This window comes from Typopeltis vanoorti, chromosome 9 (genome assembly GCF_054136105.1).
Source record: "Typopeltis vanoorti isolate ZY-2024b chromosome 9, IOZ_Tvanoo_1.0, whole genome shotgun sequence".
Classification (NCBI taxonomy): domain Eukaryota; kingdom Metazoa; phylum Arthropoda; class Arachnida; order Uropygi; family Thelyphonidae; genus Typopeltis; species Typopeltis vanoorti.
In genome coordinates this window covers 38,816,636-38,831,448 of record NC_143557.1, presented here as the reverse complement: position 1 = coordinate 38,831,448, position 14,813 = coordinate 38,816,636, and the positions used below count along the sequence as shown (strand labels likewise).

The window sequence follows — 14,813 nt, the reverse complement described above, 5'->3', positions numbered from 1 at the left end:
ATGTTTAATTTACCATCTTCACCAAGAATTGTGAAGATGGTAAATTAAATATGGTAGGAAGTTAAGTGAACATTAGGGGATGCAGCAGAGGAGTGGCTGAGACCACTCCTCTGCTGCATCACCACTCCTATTATTGGCTGAGACAGATCTGAGCTCCTCATGCAATTGACAGGAATCAAACCTAGGACACTAATGCCCCATTGACACCAATACAACTGTACCATTTTGAATAGCTTTTCTCTTGGCATCTTATCATATGCCTTTTCTAGATTTACAAAACTTAGATCTCTGTTATATTCCCATGATTTGTCATAAAGTGAAAATCTGATCCTGAATCCAGCATAAATCTTACCACGAGCACTCAGTAATTCTCACATTGTTTTATATCCCCTTTACTATGAGATCTCTACTCCAATCATCTGGAATTCGTCCCTTCTGAATTATACAGTGCATAGTTTCATTGTATCTTATTGTGAAAAGGAAAAAGAGATTTATATTGCAAATATCTCTATCTTGAGCTAACTGGTAGATGTCAGATGAAGTTTTACAGTTCAGCCTTACTGATGGTTTCACACATGTATTGCCATATTCTACCAACCATATGAAAGTTAATATTTGTGCTTTGCATGACAGTAAATACATCATAGGTGGTTAATGTAACCAAGATCCTGGGGAAGTTGTCCATTTTTTAATCTTGGCAAATGTAAAATTATTAATAGAGTAAGAGTTGCAGTTGCTTGACTGTAAATGTTAGTATTTAGTCACAAACACTGCATTTATTATTTGGTTTTACTTTATTATGCCTATTTATTGCAAATAGGCATAATATTAAAAATTTAAACATCTGCATGCTTTACTTTTAAATGCACGGACACATTTCCTTTTTCTTCCAATCTATATATACATGCATATGATTTGGATAAGAAAGTGAATGCTTCATCACTAATATTTTGGCTACAGTTTTTTCCAGTGTGAATTGCAAAGGAGCATAATGTGTAGTTAGTTGAATAAAAACAATGCTTGAAAAAAAATTTCAAGCAGTTTTTTTACAGCCAAATGTATTTAAATTCAGAGTAATCTTATTTTTGCAGGATTATATCCATGACCAGTGAAATATATTTGAATTCTTTTTGGAAGATGCTATTTAAGCAAATGGCTATAGTTCTGTGTCTTATGCTTATAAATTTGTGCAGAATTGTTTGGATAACTTGAAGGAGACCACATAGTTCTCTGGATACTGAAAATGGGCTTGGAATTTAGCCAATTAAATGATGTTACAATATGATAGAATTTCATGCTGGCTGGGACAATGCTCCAAGCTGTTTTTGTAAGGAAGTCAGGGCAAACAAGTCAGCTACTGGAACAAAAACAGGCAAGATTTTATATTTAGTGTTCACTACTAAATATGAAGATAATATTCTTGAAGGACAAGTAGAATGAGATGTACAGGTAACCTCGTATAAGACGGTCTACAAACTATAGTAACACTTTATCTTTTCATATATTTTTCAATGTGCGAACTTAAAAATTAAATTTGCATCTGCCCATAGTGAATTTATATTAGGGGAAATACTCTTTAGCACAAATGTACGTCAATTGTTTACCATATAAAGTGCTTATTGTTGAAAATTTCTTTGTTTTCTGCCAGGAAAGCACATTAAAAATCATAAGAGTGTTAATCTCAAGCTGAGTACTTTACATATTGTATGTAAATCACCAAAAAAAAAAACATTATGTAAAAAATAAATTTTTTGTGATATGGTTGAAAACAAAATTAGCAAATTAATAGATGGCGGGGAAAGTTCTGCCGAAGATTTTCATTGCAATGAATCCGTTAAAGAAATTAGCAGAAGGATTGAACTTGGCAAGAATGTTATTTTATGGAGCACTCTGGAAAATTCATGACACAATTGGATATTTGTTTAGCTCCGTATTATGAACTTAATAAAAAAAAATTGCAGCATAGTGGTAAGCAAGGTCTTATTACTGACTTCTTGTTAACCAAATCAGCTTAAGTATGCAAATGATTTCCAGTGATGAAGATTAAAATATACACTTTATTTTGCCTAAAACATTGGTGCAATGAAGTTTACATATAATTTTATACTATGTTTTCTTAACTTACCTGAATTAAATAAAAAAAAAAAAAAATTTTTTTTTTTATATAAATGATTTCGGAACCTAGCCCTACTTTTTCTACGTGATCTGAGTCTTGCATAATGCGGCATTTCTATGGAACCTAACATCCACGTTAAGGGTTACTTGTATCTACTGTCCCATATTAGATTCTACTAATCAAGAAGTGGAGAAATTTTCTGAGACCTTAAAGTATAATTGATACAAAGAAAAGTTAATCCTTGGAGATATCAATGTACAAAAGTGAAGCATTGTGTAAAATTAGCTACCAGAGTCTAAGACTTTTGTAAGTGGGTGTCAAAATGTTCTGTAGGAAAGAGTAATGTGATATGAAAAGTCAAGATATTTGGAGTAATTGATTACGTTGGAAGATTGTGGTGTTAAAAAACAGCTAGAGTAGATCATATTTGACTATTTCTGGTTGAATTCCAGATTGAGTAGAGTTCTCATTTATAAAAAGTGAAATAAAACTGAGTGTTCCTGGTAATATGCAAGCACACTTTGAAAAAAGGCTAAGAATAAGTTGGGATCAGATTTTCACTTTAAAACAAAATATTGAGAAATCATGGCAAATCTCTAAAACTTAAAAACAGATCAAGTTTTAGAGATCTGCAAAAAGGTACATGAGATTGCCAAGGAAAAATGTTCAAAATGGGACATTGTATTGAGCAATACATAGTCTGATGTTAAATCATGTGTGTATGACAATGATGCACATTACATTATGAAGAAAAAGTGTTATTAAATCTGAGATACTCAGATCACTGTCCACTGCCAGACAACTTAAATCCTTGGCCATCCTCTTCTATTTATTTAAACCAACCTCAATGGTACATTCAGATGTTGCTGTTGGCCCACAAGAGGTATTTCATTTCCCTGCTATCACTCAGCTCTGAGAGACATTCCCCTATTTAGAGGACATGTCCTCTAGAAATTTCCTCCAAGGGAATAGAAGACAGTCAAAAAAGTATGAGATAAAAATACTGAATTATTATAGACAAATCAATATCTCCGAAGTGGTGGTAAAGGATACAGGAAAAATTGGGTAGTGTAATAGTTAATCAAGGCAGTTAACTATTACACTACTCAAATAGAATTACTTAGTTGTTTATTATTTTAACGGTATAATAGAACACAGAAACTAAGTAAATAATTAATTTATTAACTTGATGCTGATATATATATTAAATTAATTATTTACTTAGTTTCTGTGTTCTATTATACCGTTAAAATAATAAACAACATGTTCGACGAACACATAAGTCTGTCCACACGAGAATTACTTAGTGTTATTGAATAAGGCTTTGATACACCCACATCGTGATAATTGTGTACAGGTATGGGTTTCTTGGCGGGGAGATAGAAACGACAGGTTTATAGGTTGGTGGCTTACTGTGATGTTTTGAACTATGCGAACACCACACATATATATGTACGTAAAGATGAGAAAGGAGTTCTAGAGTTCAGTATATTAATTTTATTACAAAGCCAGATGAGTAAACTTCAAAATGAGCCTGTTACATCGTATTTACAACTATAATGAATTTCAGGATCAACGTGTTGAAATCTAAATACATGCCATTGATTTTTATTTTTTCTTTGTTAAAATATTGTGAAATATATATTTAAGAGGGAAATGGGGTTGTGGTGGGATTCTTTAGGTTCATACATTAGCTCACAGGGATAGATAAAGAGATTTAACATGAAGTATTATTGGCTCTACTCTCCAAGTTAGAATTCTAGTGTTATATGACAACTCCATCGAGCAGAATTTTAAAAGTGTTTTATATTAACAAAATATACCCACCATAACTTTGGTGTGATTTCAAACCAAAGAATATATCATGTTCAGAGCAAGTACAGTAAAAGCTAGTTAAGTGTAAAGTGGATCATGTATTGCTATTGAAATATATCACATTTATATAATTCATTCCTAAGGAACAGCAAAAAAATTATTACGAGTAAGGATTCTTACGAGCCAACACTGCTCAAGCATCTAGAAATTTTCAAATATTTTTGATGGTAAGTATTCATGAATAAACCATTTGTTGGTTCTTGTGTGCAGGCAGTACTTTAATATATCTAGTTTTTAATAAAAGTTACTGCCAGTGATAGGAGAATATTGTTTTAATCATCCACATTACACAATCACTGACTAAATATATAATAAAGTCACAATATATTAAGAAGTGTTCTCTTTGCATCCCTTTAGGCAAAAGTTGGAGCTCTGGAAATTTCCTTGGCATTGGTTTGTAATCTTACTTCTGCAGCCAGAGGATACTGCTTCAACAGAAAGTATGGATATGAGCTAAACCTCCACCCCTTTTGGGATGTACACTTTAAAACAGAATTGTACTCTTAAGTTGTTATTTTCTTAAGTTTCATAATTTTTTTTATTGCTGTAGAAAATTTATCATCCCTTGACCAGTACTTACACTGAACTTTTAAAAGTTCAGTGATTTTTATTTAGAAGAGGTGTTGAATTTATTCTAGTCGAAATCAACTATATCTAGTGTTTTTAACAAAACCAAGTGCCCTAGCAATAATGCTATAGAAAGAGAGTTGTCTGCATCTTATTTTTTTAGCAAGTAATATTAACTTGCCAAAAGAAATTATATATAGTTTTTAAATACACAGTTTTATTATTTGTAAATGGGTGTTAATTGCTCACAGATTAATTAAATGTTATTATGTATGCATTTGGTACTAAAATCAAAAGATATCACACCACTGAAATAAATCGATAAGTTTAACTTCCTTTAATAATATACTAAGTAAATGAGTTTTCTCAGTAGATGTGCTCATAATCAACTTAGCCCTATTGTATTATACAGAGGTAAATTGAAAAAGCAAATTAACTTGTATAGGCTAACAACATTTTGAAGCATTTGCTGTAATCGCAAATCAATGTTCTCATGGTGCATTATTATTGGGAGACCACATATTACCCTCACCAGCTGTCATGCCTTTTTTGAATTCATGAACCACTCTAAGAGAAAGATCTGGCTCTCATCATCCATCTTTCTTGTGTTTACATTCCAAAGTCCTAATATTATCTGTAATACTCATTTTGCACTATTGGCACACACGATTTTCTTTGTAACAGTAAGGAAGTCATTTTCTTCCTTTGACAACTTAGTATTCATTGCAGTTATCCTCAGAGTTGTGTTTGCTATAGGACCCTTGAACTTTCTATCTCTAGCCTCATGTATCCTTTTGCCAGAAAAAGATCATAAACCTGATGGCATTCCTCCAGCACTAACTCATATCCTGTCTGTACAATACTCTCTTACTCCACTGGTATATATATCCGAAACTTGGAAATTGGCTTATATTCAACTCATTCGTAAAAAGAGTGACAAATCGCTGCCATCTGACTACCGTCCTATCTAAAGTAATGAAGAAAACCATCAATTCTCAACTCCGACTCTATCTTAAGTTTCTCCTAGCTATTAAGCGCATCACCAGTATGGATTTGTCGATGTTGATCAACAGGTGATCTCTCATATATCACCCATCTCTGGACAAATGCCATGGAGAAATTTGGCAAATCCAAGTAGTTGCACTTGTTATCTCTGAAGCCTCTGACCAGGTCTGGCAAAAAGGCTTACTAAGCAAACTTCCAGCTTTCTGTCTGGATGCATACTACGTGTGATGGTAGATGGCTGCCCATCCTCTCACTGACCCTCTTCTGTATATCAATGACCTCCAACCCAATAGTTTTGGATCACAGCAAGTTGCACTCCTCCCTTTTATTTGATAAACCTTACCGTACACAACTTCCCTTAATTCTGACCTCCAATGGGGCTCAGATAACCTCACCAACTTCTGTCTTATTTTTGACAACACAAATTCTCAGACAAGATGAGATTTCTCTTCTCGGAATTCCCTTGACATCAGGCCTCTCCTGGCATAAACACATCACAACCATTGCATCCTCAGCTTCCAAAAAACTAGGATGCTACTTCACTTCTAAACAGCTGTTAACCTTATACAAATCCACCCAACTATCGAATACTGTTCTCACATTTGGAGTGGGGCTCCATCAAAATGTTTGACTCAATTTATCAGTCTAATTGACAAATCACCCAACTCACTCCCACAGACATTTAGTCTCTGCAATTTGCATATTCTGAAAATGTTCATCAGCTATGTCTGTCAAATCCTTCCCAACGTTATTAATGCAAAGTTTGAATAGCAGTAGACACGGGACTAATTTCTGTGATACACCACCAGCCAGCCATTGTCTTCAAACTCCTACTATAATTCCCTTGTCTAACCCACTGCTAACATTATAAAATGCAAGCAAGTTGCTCAAACATGAGCTCCCCCTGAGTAAACTCATCATGCTGAATTCTTATTTCAGTTTGTACATTATCCACCTCAGGCTTAGCTTTTATGCACATATCCACTGGGTGAATATAAAACTTACTGCTGTTAATGTTTAAAAAAAAAAAAAAAAACATGGGACAGCTCCATTTAATCACAAACATCCATGCTCAGTACAGGAATTTTAACCCAGAGCCTCTTTGTTAGAGAGTTATGTAATGCCAATCTGGTAACAGAATTTACTAAAATACACTTTGGTGGTCAAGCCATTTAGATAATAGCTCCGTACTCTTACATAAGATTATGAATCCATAGGCATAGTATAATTGCAAAATAAGTTCTGATATACAGTTCACTCCTACTACAACAAATTTTTATTCATATGATAATCAAAATCCTTCATCTGTGTATGCACAGGGCTTGCCAGTGGGGAGTAGCTGCATAAAATAAAGGATCATTCTGCTAACACAAATATTTACTTATAAGTTTTATTTCTGGGAAAATTTCCACGTTACTCCTCTAAGAAATTAATTTTCTGGCTATTTTTGTTTAGGAGTGCCCCTTTTTTTATAATGTCATTGGCTTTTTACTTAGTTCTAGGGCATAGATGAATATATAAGAGGGAAATTTAGGAGGTTGCTGGCTGTCTTCTTATTCAGTGGCATCGTGGCAGGAGTATGTTTGAAAAAGGTGGGGGTAGAGCAAGTTCTCCCACTTGCTCTACCCCTCACCTTTTAATAATATTTAATTTAAGAAGCAACATCCTAAGGGTATATCAGAATTTTCCCTCTTATATTATATTCTTCAGTCATGCCCTAGAACTGAGTAAAAAAGCCAATGACACTCCTAAACAAAAATAGGCTAAATAGCCATTCACTTACACATGCAATATATTTGAATTTTTTTAGTGACAACACTTCTGCAATTAAATTATTTCTGGCAAAATCATGTCCCAAGCTCCAATTTCACAACTGTTGTCTTATATCATCCTCACATTCCACTGTCTAGGGTTCTTTCATCCCTTCTAAATGCTGAAGACTATATATATAACACAACCACCACCTTATATTTGTTGATCCCAAAATTTAAACAGGCTTATTCAGATCTTTCAAAGAGCCATAATGGTGACACTATTACTACACCCACTCAGCATGTCACCTGTTATATAATGGGAACATCAATATAACTAGCTACTTCCTAAGAAAGCACGACATGATTGGTGGTAAAATAGTCATGTTCTTAATTGATCCTGTCTGATGCTCTGAACAAATTGCCTTCCACCAATTCCTTTTCTATCCAATCAAGTGATGCATTACTTAGTCTCACTGCCACATGGGACATTTTCTTGCATTTCTACCCTAACTGAACTTAAGTTGTTCGATGTCATTAGTAAAAATAGTATACCAGTTACCATATCCAAGTTCCACTAATAGCAACAATATCAGACCACGTCAGATTGAATAAAGCGACAAACTCAACCCCTTTGTTGCTGATGCTCCTGACGTATGTAGACAAATTACCACCTAGCCTATTCTGATAATTAGATAAGCAATCTATTTGGCCTTGTAAAACTTTCTCTTCCCCTGCATAAATAACCAAGCCATTTATATTTTTATCATGTTTGCATACCATAACTGAACTGTGGCATATTTTCCCTGACACTCTGCATTAAGTATCATCCCAATAAGTAATTTTTCCAGGCTCTTGCTGCCAAATGAATTCAAGTCTTTTCTTCCATTAAACACACTCCAAATGCATTATAAAACTATCCATGAAATGTACCACTTTTTACACTGTTAAAATTTGTCTACTGAACATTAAAAAAAAAAAAACCTACACGGTTTTTTCAAACAAGATACATGCTGTTACTTGTGGTTTTTATTAAACTTCTATAATTCCATTCTATATTCAGACTAAATCAAAGAACTAATACTATATTTTATTGAAGAAAAAAACCTGAAAGGTTGCATCTTAGCAAACGATATTTATCTATCTAATGATACATTACTGTTGTGTTGTCTGTATATGCCAACTCACTTATTGGGTAATTTTTGTACATTTGACAGTCCTTATGATACTTAATATTTCTGTATTTCCTTTCTAGTTTTTGACTGTGAATGGATTAATGTGAACTCTTTTTATTCTCACTTAGGGGACAAAAATAAACTTAAGGATAGAATTGCTGAGGGGAATCTTTAACAGTTTACATTGTACAGATAAATGCATGTCCTCCCTGTGTTATGTTCTTAGTGACTTTTTGCAACTACAATGAAGTAAAAATATTAAGTATATTGATCAGTAAATGTTTTTAGTTAAGTGCTTAAGCAGTCATCCTGGATTAACAGTGTAATTGTTAGTTATTTTCCCCACACCTTCATTTGTGAGAAACTGAAGACTTTTTTTTTTGTGAGGTTATGCAGAATCACAGAGATCTCTGATAGTTATGGGATATGAAAATTTTATAATAATAGTACTCTATTATTTGTGATACACAAACTGTTTTAATTACAGTGTTTGAACTTGAACCTCATTATTGTGTGCCAATTTTTGTGAATTGAAGAGCTCATTGTTTATTGTATGTATACACATTTTTCTTAGCAATAAATGATTTTTTTTTTTAAATAAAATCAGAAATCCACATTACTTGATAAAATTGTTTGATGTTATTAAGAAAATATCTTGAAGATAAAACCATACCAGTCCACAATCAAATAAAAACCAGTTTTCATTATTATTTTATATATATAACTATACAAAAGATCTTCCACCACAAATATTAGTTTGTAGATATGCTGGCTGAATGGAAAATCAGCTCTCCATGGATAAATAACAAATTATATTCTTATTTTATCCAAGCATAAATAAACAAACTCCGTACAAAAAACATGTTTGCATTGATTTAGCTCCTACTAAGGAGACCTTCAGCAGTATACATGTTGTGCTTTGTATTATGAGATAATACAAAGTTAACACAGCCTTTACATATGCTAGTAATGAAGATACTTCACATGTAAACTTTGTGTATACATTGCTATAGGATTAAAAATACCAAGAAAGTGTAATCAGAGCAGGCAGCCTTCCACAAGTATAACAGTTCACAACTTTATACCTGGTTCTACTGGATATGTGGAAGTTTTTCCACTTGGTATCTTTAATTTATAGTATAACCAAGAAATTATAAATTTGGACCTGAAATGAGACTTCAATAAAGGTCAAAACCAGTCTAGGTAGTGACTCTTCCCATAATGCATAGCATTATACATGTCTGTAAGGATATGTGCTTTACATTATGAGATACTAAGGCAAGGGATGTGTAGTCATTAGCTTCTATATATGAGTAGCCCTAGTCCCGAAAATACTTCAGGCACAAAATTTGTTTTGCTTACACTTGGTATCTTTAATTTATAGTATAACCAAATGAAAAGGCTTTTCTGTAACCATTATAAGTATTTGCGAATCCCTCCCATGAGAGATTTTATAGTATGTTAAATATTAATACAACAGCTAATCATGAAAATTCCAATAAGAAGGTCTCACACTGGACAGTGAAATTCATGCACCACTTTAAGACATACATGCCTGTGCCCACAGTCTATTGGTAGAAGGGATGTCAACCAGACCAGCTTGATTATTTGACTAGTTCTTGCTTGCATGAGAAACTGGAAGCCTTTATATAAGAACTTTTCAAAGTTCCTTGCATTCTAAATGGTATTCAAACTATAGCTTTCCCCACATGCAAAGTACAAAAGGTAGTCTGGTGATTCTCTCCCAGCAATACATTTCTGTAGTTTTAAATAAAATATCTTTTCAGAATATAAAAATAGACCAAAGCTATACACAGTAAGCAGCTTTTATGATTCTGATCCTTTAACAGCTGAAAAAGAAAAATGTTTTGTGGTGTAAGGAAAAACACTTATAAAAATTTGTTAGGTAAAGCATCCAAGAGATATTAAGGATAATTACCACTGGGTAAATAAACTTTGGATCTCAACACTGCAGTACCTGACTTGATGAGAAAAGATGGTGTTGAGATCTAAAATTTGTTTACCAAGTGGTAGTGATCCCTTATCTCTAGCCTGAGAACTTGTTCGTTATACGGTTAAATATTTTAGTCTAAACAAAAATCATGGGAAGATTTTGATAAGAGAAGGTGGCAGGAGATTGTTAAAAAAGCTCAGAAATGGAAGAAAGAGTGCTATTAAAAGGAATTAGAGATGATAAAGGTGACATGAAAACTGGAGAAAAAGATATCCCTTGATGTACAGAGTAATTACTTTGAAAAATTGCTAAACGAAACAATCAGTGATTCACAGTAGTAAAAAAAACACTCAACAGGCATACATAATCGATGAAATGTGGAAAGGCAACTGGAGGTATAAAAGTCTTACAGTGGCTGCACTGCATAATTCAGAAGAATGGAGTAGAGCTCTCTTACCCATATAGAAAAAAGGGAAATAAAACTGAATGTGAATCATTACTGAGTGTTCCTGATAAGATTTGTGGAAGAGAAGCTTGGTGCAGAACAAGGTAGTTTAAGGCCAAATAATTGAGAAATCATTATTTGGCCTTAAAGATTCGCACCAGTGTTCATACCTATTCTTGAATTCATTCATGCACTACTCTATAACAGAAAAATCTAGCCCTCATTCTCAAGTCCTTTCCCTGCCTGCATAAAATTAAAAAATCCATCTACTGAAATTCTGTATAACCCTTTCGGAAGGCTCAATCATATCACCCCTTTCTCCTGTTTGCTAGTATCTGCAGTCTACAAATTCTCAGTCTGTCTTCATAATCAATCCGGATATCATTTTTGACAATCGCCACGGAAACCTGGTCTTATCAAGGCATTGTAAAGAGGCAAAATGTCTACCTTATCTTTATACGTTAAGGTTTGTTTCAGCATTACAATTATTCTCTGAGTTGTATTCGCTATATGATACTTCAACGTCAAATCTACTAAAACTCCAAGATCTCTAAGCCTGATAAGTTTCATCCAGCATAATCCCATCAATATAATATGACATTGGATATCTTACAACAACAAAGTGCATGACATGACCTTACATTTATTAACATTGAAATGAATCATTCTGCAAGTACTACGTATCAGCAGCACTCCTGATTACTCTACATATCTTTGTATCATCAGCAAATAGCTGTATGTCGCATTTCAAATTCTTTCCAATGTCATTAATGTACAGACTGAATGGACCAAGGATTAATTCTTGAAGCACAGCAGTGGTTACTTTGAAACCTGCAGATTCACATCCCCATATATATGATTTTTGATATCTGTCAGACAACTATCCCCTTATGCAGTTCCATGCTGTAATTCTGTCAAGTCTTAGACAAGGGGAATGGATACCCCATAATACTTTTGGATTTTGATGACTCAGTGGTAACATTATAGAATGTGAGCAAGTTGCTAAAACATTACCTTTCCTTAGTAAACCCATGTTATTCTTCACAAAGGTAGAGAGCTTCTCTGTCAACCCATTTCTGAATGTGAGTCCTAACCAACTTTTCCATAATTTTCACCACCACTCCTGAGATGCTGATTGATAGTTGGAAATGTCTGTCTTTGCACCACCCTTGTGCAATGGGATAATCATACATTCTTTCCATTTCTGTGGAATCTTCCCTGTTCTGAGACCCAAATTATATAGCCAGTTCAGCTGAACACTCTTTTAGCATCCATGTTGTTCTTATTCGGTTTATGCAACCGAATAAGAAGCTCTAGTATTTCCTAATATGGTGAGTTCAATGTTACATATATCAGGTTGATAGCTTTTAGCAAAATGGCTGCTCATTAGTTGAACAATCACTTCTGCATCAAGCATCATTTAAGTTATTTTTTTTTAAATGCTTCCAATGCACCATTGATATTCTTCCCATCCAGCAATTGATACCATTGCACTGAACTCAGAATATTCCTCATTTGGTTATAATTCCTGCTTTATAGATCAACATATAACCTTTCCTGAATGCAACATTCACAGATTTAGCCACTCCCCAAGTGAGTACCACATGTTCACTGTCACCAACTGGAGGCAAAATAGTTAGGTCTACCCCCCCGATACTCTTTGCCCACACATTCCTTCTTTAACATGCTGCTTGAGGAAGTTGTCTTGCAACAGCTCAATAAATTCAGTTTCGTTCTTCTCATACAATACAGCTACCCAATCAATGTTGGAATAATTCAAGTCCCCCATTATGATTACTCTTTTTGCACCCATTGTATTTATTTGGTGATGCATTTCTTTGTCAACTAGTAACTGATCCACCAGGTCTGTAACAACATCCCACTATGTATTTAATCTTGTACATTCTGCTTCAAACACACTGTTACTAGTATTGTAGTCACAACTCTAACTGGATTCAAGTCATCTGATATCATTAGCAGCATGCCCACTCCTATCCTTCCTAAAAATACCTTTCACTCGATATCAGTTAGTAGGTTTGCTTCTGATAGCCAGGTCCCAATATATTAACCAAAGCAACAAACTACACCTTTGTTTCTGATACTCAGAGCATTCGTGTACAGACATAAGTTACCTGCATTCTCTTTTGTATACACTTGTCTGTGGTCTCCAAGTATATGGTATATCCAGTGTGACAACTTGCAGATCTCTGTTCTTATGTAGACATCTTTACACATGCTTGATAGGTTCAAACCAGACGAACACAGAATCTTTCTGTGTTGATAACCGTTCCCTGATTCAGTTGCTCTTTGTGTTAGGTTTCATATCAATTAATATTTTTTCTCAAGACTCCTGATAGGCAAAACAGCATTGTCACTAGACCACTGATCAGACCGACAAATCCAGATTCTGCATGTATATTCCAATGATAGCTGCTCCAGGGTCATGTGGAAGACTGGAGAAGAATTTATTCCTGAATGTGTCCAAAGAGCTGCACAAAAAGAAGGTGGTAGTATCACTCATGCATTTGGGGATGCATTTCAATTTCTGGAGTTGGCTAATTCATTGAGATGTCCAATTACACAAAATCAATGGATTACCTGACATTTTTAAATAAAGAAGTATTGCCATTTGTCTAGATTTTGGAACAAGGATACATAGTAAATCCCGAGTTTCAAGGTAACACTCGTTTCCATCAAATTAGAATTGTACTGGATTGGTCTGCAGAACATGAGAAAGTTGTTCCACATTTCAACTGGCCAGCCAAATTCACTTGATCTGAATGTTGAAAAAATCTGGAACATGTTAGAAAGGGCCTAAAGAAGAAATATCAACACCCTACAAATTGGGCTGAATTAAGGGATCTTTTAAGTATTGAGTGGAATAAACTTGATATGCATGTGATAATGAGTCATACTGACAGCATGCCGGGAAAAAAAAATCGAAACCGTAATTAACCCTTTAACTGCTGATTTTATATTCTACTGACATTGTCCCATGTGCTGAATTAATTTTGCAAAAATTAATAAATAAAATCAATTAAAATTTTTACTGAAGTAAAAAGTCCAGACAGCATCATACATTCTTGATATACACTTGTTCACTCACAAAAATAGCAATAGTGTTTTATAAAATTTGTATAATCAAGGGGTGTCCACTTGATTATGTAAATTAACAATTATTTTATGTAGAAATTAATCAAAATATATAAAGAGCACTATTATTTACAACAGTTATTACTAAGCCTACCAAGTGCCAGAGTATGAAAATCCTAAAAATTTAGCATGGAATAATATTTTTCAAAACAGGGCTGTGCACATATACCGGCTCTCAAGAATGGTATTGGAACAGACATAACAAACTTGACTGCATTCTTCTTCTTCTCAAGAGAAGGGAAATGCTTTTCTTTGAGACACAGTGGTTGATCTCCAGGTGATAGACGTCCTTTCAACCTCCCTGATAAGCATGAGTTGGTAATCTGCTAAGTTTGTTTTTTTTCCAAATTTTACTTTATACTCTAAATTCCCACTAAAGACAGAGGGAATTTAGAGTATGGTCATATCCAGAAGGTGGAAAAATAGTTTTTTGTAATAGCTAGAAAAATGTAAAGTTCTTGAGGGGTGGTGTTTTTTCACTGCTTTAGTGGTGAAGGTATGAAACTTGTTTGTCAGCTATTGTTGTCGTTAGTCCTATAGTAAAAAAGTGTTCAAAAATATCTAAAGCTGAAGAATCATCAGTGATATTACCTGCAATTATTCCTGAATTACTGCTATCAAATTCGTGTACACGGAGTAAATGCATCATCATGCCACTTGAACAATACATCTTCGGTATGCATGTTCGTATCGAGACTTTTGTCACTATCTTGCTCGCTTGTAACACTTACATCACCAGGATCTTCTTCATCTGAAGTACACAATCCACTTA

General features: G+C 34.1%; 2 protein-coding genes across 4 annotated transcripts in view; one reads left to right on the top strand and one right to left on the bottom strand.

Annotated features, from left to right (window-relative positions):
- The window catches only part of ecd (ecdysoneless cell cycle regulator), a 203,429-nt gene extending 190,587 nt beyond the window's left edge, over positions 1 to 12,842 (top strand). For all 3 annotated transcript variants that reach the window (XM_090398288.1, XM_090398289.1, XM_090398287.1), the window contains one exon: positions 4,349 to 12,842. The gene's annotated coding sequence lies outside the window, so the exon portion shown is untranslated. The remainder of the gene's footprint in view (positions 1 to 4,348) is intronic.
- LOC150102984 (uncharacterized) overlaps positions 1 to 14,813 on the bottom strand; it is a 73,111-nt gene that overhangs the window by 8,472 nt on the left and 49,826 nt on the right. The window lies entirely within an intron of this gene.